The 7427-nt window shown below is 40.6% G+C and overlaps 1 pseudogene; it reads left to right on the forward strand.

Moving 5' to 3' along the window:
* Nucleotides 1-5058: 5058 nt before the first annotated feature.
* On the forward strand, nt 5059-6720 carry LOC144640207 (uncharacterized; annotated as a pseudogene).
* Nucleotides 6721-7427: the final 707 nt, after the last annotated feature.

Below are 7427 nucleotides of genomic sequence, written 5' to 3' on the forward strand. Positions count from 1 at the left end.
TTATAAGACAATGTATGAGAATACTTTGAAAATTGCTCGAAATAGTACTTGTATGAAAGATTTGAATAAAAATGTCTTACCTTATGTTTATCTTGCGTTATTTTGACATTTCTGTGCCTCTGGAGTGGCGTTTAAAGCCGTTTAGACGAGTTTTTCTTTCCGCGTTTGCTTCCCCTAAAGAGAAACGAAAGGCAGGCGACCTAGTTCGCCAACGGTCCGCACTCGAAGCTCCATAAATACCACAAAAATGGTCGAATCTCGCCAAAATTGCTTCAATACAGCCGTCGATAATTCTTCTTTGGATTTCCTTCGCCTAAGGATCCAATGAAACGCTCGTTTTCGAGCGCTGCGTTTTCGAACTTCCTGTAGGTTCTTGGCATTTAAAAAAAAAACAAAATCTACAGACAGGAAGATTTTCCAAGGAATTAAATTTGGAGCTAATCCTATTATACGATTGTCGACATTTCTTACTTTTATATTTGTCTTATGATATTCATATAAGGCGTCTTTCCCAAAAAACATGTTACATTTTGTTATTTGGGCGATCAGTGTTTATCATGGTTACTTAAAAACTTTTTTAAAACTGATTTAAAAATGTAAAATAATCTTATAAACACTTTTAAGAAACTAAATATTCGCAAACGGTCTGTCGCCTTCGTAAACGTATAGTTTGAAACAGTGTCACTGCATGCATAATCTAGTCTTATTTGCTGCTAGTCTCCAAAGATGCAGACAAAGGTAACTAAACTTGTAGGAAATGTAAGTGTTCAGGAGCGAGAGAATAAAGTAAGCACCTGCAACCCTGAGGCATATAATAGAATTATGTAAGTGAATCCATTTAACTAATAAACATGCTTCTATTCTGCAAATGTTCGTTTACGGAGTTTCGGTCGTGGATGCATGGCATGGAATGCAAAACGACCAGAAAAAGGCGTTCTAGTCTATTCAGGTTTCTTTCTAGAATTTCAATGTAGTCTAGGTGAATATCGTAATCTGTTGCTCCCTCAGAGATTGGCCAAAAAGAGATGTCAAGAGAAAGAAAACTGAAGAAAAAGATGAATGGATATTGGCATAGCAAGCCAATAGCAGAACAGCACATTGACGGCAAATTATTAATCAACCCTCGGACGTACAAGGGGGGTGGATGCCACCCCCCCCCATAAGGTTTTTTCCAAATTTTGAGAAAACGATTTACTCTACAGTACTGAAACTTTCAGTAGCTGTTCATTCATCCTTTGCCGAAATTTTGATATGTCAACCATGTGTCCATGATGTTTGACGTTGCCATGGCAACGTCATAAATACAGGCAGGTCTTGCCAAAAATCGTCATTTTTAACATTTTTCTTTATTTTTTCCAGTTTTTTAAACAGAATTGCACGATTTGTTTATTTTAAGAATCCATAAGCATTCTGACTTGATTTTGCATCAATTTCTGTTATTTTGTGACTTTCTAAGAAAATGTTGAAATCCAAGATGGCGGATCCAAGATGGCGGCTCTAATGACGTCACGTGACGTCATGTGACGTCACAGCCAATTAAAATTATGCCATCTTGTAGAGTAAGCTACGGGCTTTCTTCTGAGAGCAAAATAATTTCGCTACGCCTTAATATAACGAAAACTCCGGGGAGGGGTTCCATCCACCCCCCCCCCCTTGTACGATGGTGGGGGTATGAGTTTGCTTGTACGTCCGAGGGTTAATAAAATCCAAGACCAACTGGAGGAAAGAACCGTGGAGAGAGTTAATGATTAGCCTTAGGAAGAAAGGCAGTTTTGACCTTCTTTACAAAGAGGGGATACTTTTGTGATGCGTCATTAGCAGATTTGATTTGCCGTGAAACGTAAATGTGAATTTCTTTGGGTAACAGCGAGATAAAAAAGTAGTACATTACTTGCTTATTTTCGTCATTCGACGAAAATAATTCTCATTATTATTATTATTCGGAAAAATGAAATTTTAATATCCGTGATTCGTTATTTATTTTTATTTTTTTACCCGTGAACCGTGCCAGAGACCCCCAGGAGAGAAACAAGCAGAAAGCACAAATATACGAATCATCTTCGACCCATCAGCTAAGGAATATCAGAATAGTTCCTCCTTAAACGATTGTAGATTGGAGACTGGGCCTCCACTCAAAAACATACTCTGGATTTTGCTGGTTCAAAACCGTTTCAAAGCTGGCTGTTGCGCTTTGTGGCGATTTTTAGCAGTCAGTCTTGCAAGTACACACAGGTTTAGGCTTTGATACTCACTAGTCCGTTGTTCGGTTCAACACAGCCACTGTTTCTTCTTGGTGGAACTCTAAAGCAACAGCTAGAAAACTTGAAAGACAAATATCACGAAGATTTTGAGGATCGTTAGTGGACGAATTACCACTGCCCAGGGCGCAATTTATAATTTGAAAAGGTGACAGTCTTAGTATATTGACAAGCGGAGTTTGAACTACATACATGCCACTCTTATGCGGTGGTGGCTAACGCTGAATTGAGAGACGAAGGGAAAATATATGACAAGGAAAATTTGTGCATGAAAGCCAAAGAAGCAAAGTTACCAAGACTTTCTTGGAGCAAGCAGAAAGATACCATGGTCGTGATATTTACTTAAGGTTCTGTGGAAACTAGTAAGAGAGAAATTCTGACTAGTTAGGCATTAGTATTTGACCCTCTTGGAGTGGCAAGTCCCACAGCTTGAGTAAGGGGGCTGTGGGGCCTTTGCTTCTTAGAAATGACAAGTCCCACAGCCTGGGTAAGACGATCTATACCACAAATCGACTCGCAGAGAGGATTGCGAGCAACACCTAGCATGGGATTCAGTGCTAGAAATAGAGAAACTGGTGAAACATTGTTGCAAGTTCAAGGAATACCTAATTAATAAAGTAAGAATTTCCTGCAGTCTAGCTACAGCCAAAGGCAGTCCATTTTTTTTGTTGTTTACATGCCTTCGGTGATACTGTTGGCACAGTAACTGCGACGGCAGTATACGAATTATTCTTTAAGAGTCGGGCGTAAACCAGCATCTTTACCCCGAGCTATTTACCTCGAACGGGTGCCAAATTTAACCAAATTTAACGGATGAGCAGTTTCTCAGTATCCGCACATTTTGCATCGCAAAGGAGCAAAGTCCAAAAAAAAGACCAACGCTTATAACGGTAGAAATTTTTCAGGTACAGCAAACAGGTCGAGTAAGGTGATGATCCCAACTTCACTTTGACGGTATTTTGCTAAAACACGCAATCAGTAACTATACAAGGAAATTTTCATATACATCAGATTTTTGACAGTTCGAGCTATATTTCAGCTTCCATGCAGTTAATATACAACAGATTTAACAGCACGATTCACTTTAACCCTAAACAATATAAAAAAGTTCAAAGATAGGAGTCCTTTCATCACTCGTGTTTCTGACGCAAGAGGGACTGGGTACACAGGCATCCCAGCGAAAATAACAACACTTACTCTTAGGGATGTGGGTGGAGATTACTATACAGGAGGTTATTACGAAAAAGGGGTGCCTTTGTCAGACTGGAGGTACATGTATATCTACTGTATGTCTGCCTGCCTGTTTTTCTGTCCAACTCCATGCCTGATGCATGCCTGCCTGCCTGCCTGCCTGCCTGCATGTCTGTCTGTCTGTCTGTCTGTCTGTCTGTCTGTCTGCCTGCCTGTTTGTCCGACTGTCTGTGTGTGTGTCTGTCAGTCAAAATGTTGCTGAATTGCAGAAAACTTTTTAAAAGTGGCTCATAACAAATAATTTAAGTTTTAACTGTCGTGGGCCACATCATGATTACAATTGGTGACAATAATTATTATTGGTGGCTTGATGCAAATGGGACAATATATCACTGTATATAATTTGCTTATTCAGCTTACGCTCGATTACTGTGATAAATGCGGATTAATTTAAGGGCAAACGACCGTAAAGTTTTGAAAGTAACAACCATTGTTACTGTCACATTTAACAGTGTTTTCCTTTCATTACTTCTTGTGGGTAGCTTCGTTCGAGGGGTCGATACTTTTAATCATCTTAAAGGTGTGGCATATAAGGGTCGATCTGTCTCACTGTAATGGTACAATATGTGATTTTGTTTTTTGCAGGCGCCTTAGCCACAATAAAATAGAAGTGCTGCCTGAAGGAATATTTGAAAACCTAAGGCTAACTTATTTGTAAGTACATGCATCTGACAAGTATTTAATTAAGGAGGCTATCAACGGTTTCCAGCACTTTCCATCTCTTATACTTTGATGGATCAGTACTGCAAACCTTTTACAGTTTCTTCTACAATAATGGTACCAAACAAATGCCCAATCATTGGTAACAACAGTTTAACCTGTTAAGAACTGCTACAAACTGGATAATGATCAAAATATTAAAATACAACTTTTTGCAAAACTAAAAGGGCAGACAATAACTGAATATTGAGCTTGAACTCTAACCTTTATGCCGAATATAAAACCGACTGACTTTTTGACTTGAACGTACCAAATCTCGTTCCATTAACTAAACTGATTACCTGAAGGTTTATGCTTCGTTTACTGGTGTTTTATGTTGTTCTTATTAACCCGTCTTGTCTGTTTCTCTGGTTGGCTGAATTTTTCTTTGAATTACAAAATGGTAAAAATATTTATAATGACAATATTTAAAACTAGCTCATATCAAATAAATTAGTTTTAATCGCCTCAAAAACTAAATTTAAAAGTACTGCTTCTGATTATAACGTTGCCAACTTTGGCTATTCTCGTGACTTTAAGTTAGGAGTTACGAACAAGTCTACGCTGCCTAATCTCTCGGTATTTGCACGGATGATAACAGACTGTCAAAGGGATACCCTTAATTTGGCGAAAAAGGGGTCATTTGCAGTGGGTGGCAGTGGAAGGCTGTAGTGTATTACATGTCAGTAGCCCAGCGGTTACTCATAAGAGTACATCGGGGATGCGAAGAGTGTGTAGTGAGCGGGAAAGCATGTACTGTGTGTACGGTCGTGTGTTCTGCTTTAAAAGCAGCTGTTAGCCTTTGTGGCTTGCCTTTGTGGCCTTTGAACACTACAAATTGACGACGAGGATGTCGCACTCAGCGGAACGAGCGTTGCCGCCCTAAGATTTAACCGGTTCTTACTTTCAGGTCGCCAAGCGGTGGCGACAGTGGAAGCGATCTTACCAATATTACATCGATGGCAAAGGAATTACGAACGCCTCTCGAAAGAAAGCTCAATTACTTCATTTAGCGGGCATGGAAGTCCAAGATATTTCCGAAGTCCTTTCGGATTCAGGACCGATCAATGCCTAGGAGGATAACGAGTATGAAGTGTGTCTTCGTAAGCTTGATGCTCATTTTCGCGCCGTGGACAATGTGCCATTCGAAGGCCATGTTTCTCCACAGGCCGCCCAGACGTTGTATTCGATTTAGGTGATTATAAGACAATGTAAGAGAATACTATGAAATTGCTCGAATTAGTATTTGTATGAAAGATTTGTATAAAAATGTCTTACCTTATGTTTATCTTGCGTTATTTTGACATTTCTGGGCCTGTGGAGTGGGATTTAAAGCCGTTTAGACGAGTTTTTCTTTCCGACGTTGTGCTTACCCTAAAGAGAAACGAAAGGCAGGCGACCTAGTTTACCAACGGTGTGCACTCGAAGCTCCATAAATACCACTAAAATGGCCGAATCTCTCCAAAATTGCTTCAATACAGCCGTCGATAATTCTTCTTTTGATTTCCTTCGCCTTAGGTTCCAAAGTTTATTTTAACCGCCCGAGAAACGCTCGTTTTCGAGCGCTGGATTTCCACTTTTGCTTTGTCTGAATGCGTGAAAAATTATCTTGGGCACAAGATTCAAAATTTTAGCTAAGCGACCGCGCCATAGCGACAAAAGTCACCCTCAACCGTGGGGAGGCACAGGGCAATCTGCGTCATGCAAATTTTTTAGCTTGTACGCTCGCTCGATCAGCTGCACGCAGTGAGTTAACACGCTAGAGATTTCCCACCTATTCCGGTAAAAATTTCCCCAGGAACCATAGCACGGTGTAATGTGCATGACGCAAATTGCCCTGTGCCTCCCAGAAATGTGTGAACAGAAATGTCAAAATAACGCAAGATAAACATAAGGTAAGACATTTTTATACAAATCTTTCATATAAGTACTATTTAGAGCAATTCTCAAAGTATTCTCATACATTGTCTTCTAATCACCTAAATCAAATACAACGTCTGGGCGGCCTGTGGTTTTTCGGCAACTTGCGCCGACCAAGGAGAAGACCGCTGACAAATTTTTGGTTCGTTTACGGAAACAAGCTCGTCACTGCAATTTTGGCGTAGCTTTGGAGGAAAATTTGCGAGATCATCTGATCGAGAAGCTCCCCAATGTTGAACTGAAGAAGAAATTACTCGAGGTGAATAATATTACGCTAGAGGCTGCGATGGATAAGGTCCGAAAGTGAGAAGCTTCGCGTGAGCAAGTGAGTCAAATGGTTACGCCAAGTCAAGACCGACAAGAACCTGGAGCAAGTGTTGGAGCAGGGACTAATGCTGTCGAACAAAGGTCTGGGCGTGGATCGAAAGGTAAAAGGGTTTGTTTCAACTGTGGAAAAGAGGGTCACTTGGCTAAAGACGGCAATTGTCCAGCTCGTGGACGGAAGTGTAGTAATTGTGGCAAGTACGGACACTATGCTAGCTGTTACAAGGGGGAAAGGATCCCAAAGTTTGGAAAAACAAGTACCACTTAACGACGGGGAGAAAGACATCAGAGTCCAGGAAAATCAGGTTAGGCCAATCTTGTAGAGGGATCGTTGAAACCCCCAGGTGAGAATGACTCATTTGCCTTTACCGTAGAAGAGCAGACATGCAATTTGACCGCTTCTGCTGAGCCAGTGCTTTGTGTAAGCATCGGGGCAGTAAATAGGGAAGTGTTGGTTGATTCTGGACCTGCGAGCAATCTTATAAGGATGGACACTGTTAAGGAGAAAGCACAAGAAAGTTGTTTGCTTATGTGGGTCGTGCGCTTGAAATCAAAGGTTAGTTTCAGTCAGAAGACTCTGTTGGTAAAACAAAGATTGTGGCAGATTTTGTTGTTGTCAAAACAGGTCGTTGTTTGCTAGGATATTCGACTGCCATGGATCTTGAAATCCATCGTGTGGATCCAGCAGGAACTCTTGCCACAGGGAACTGTAACACTGTTAATAGCACTTTTCAAGTCAACCGCAGACACCCTCAGAAGTTCGTAGCTTGTTGGGTCGCGTTGGATTCAGTGCCAGATTTGGACGTATGTGACAAGATGGAAAAACAAATTTGCGAAGAAATTCAAATTTGAAATTATTATGTAATACCTAGAACAAAACCTTCTATTTTCAGTGCTCTTGGGGCCATTCCTATACCAAACATTGACAATATTCGACTCGTACACGACTGCAGCCTCCCAGAACATAACAACATA

Source organism: Oculina patagonica, unplaced genomic scaffold (genome assembly GCF_052425735.1).
Source record: "Oculina patagonica isolate OP01 unplaced genomic scaffold, crgOcupat unplaced2, whole genome shotgun sequence".
NCBI lineage: Eukaryota > Metazoa > Cnidaria > Anthozoa > Scleractinia > Oculinidae > Oculina > Oculina patagonica.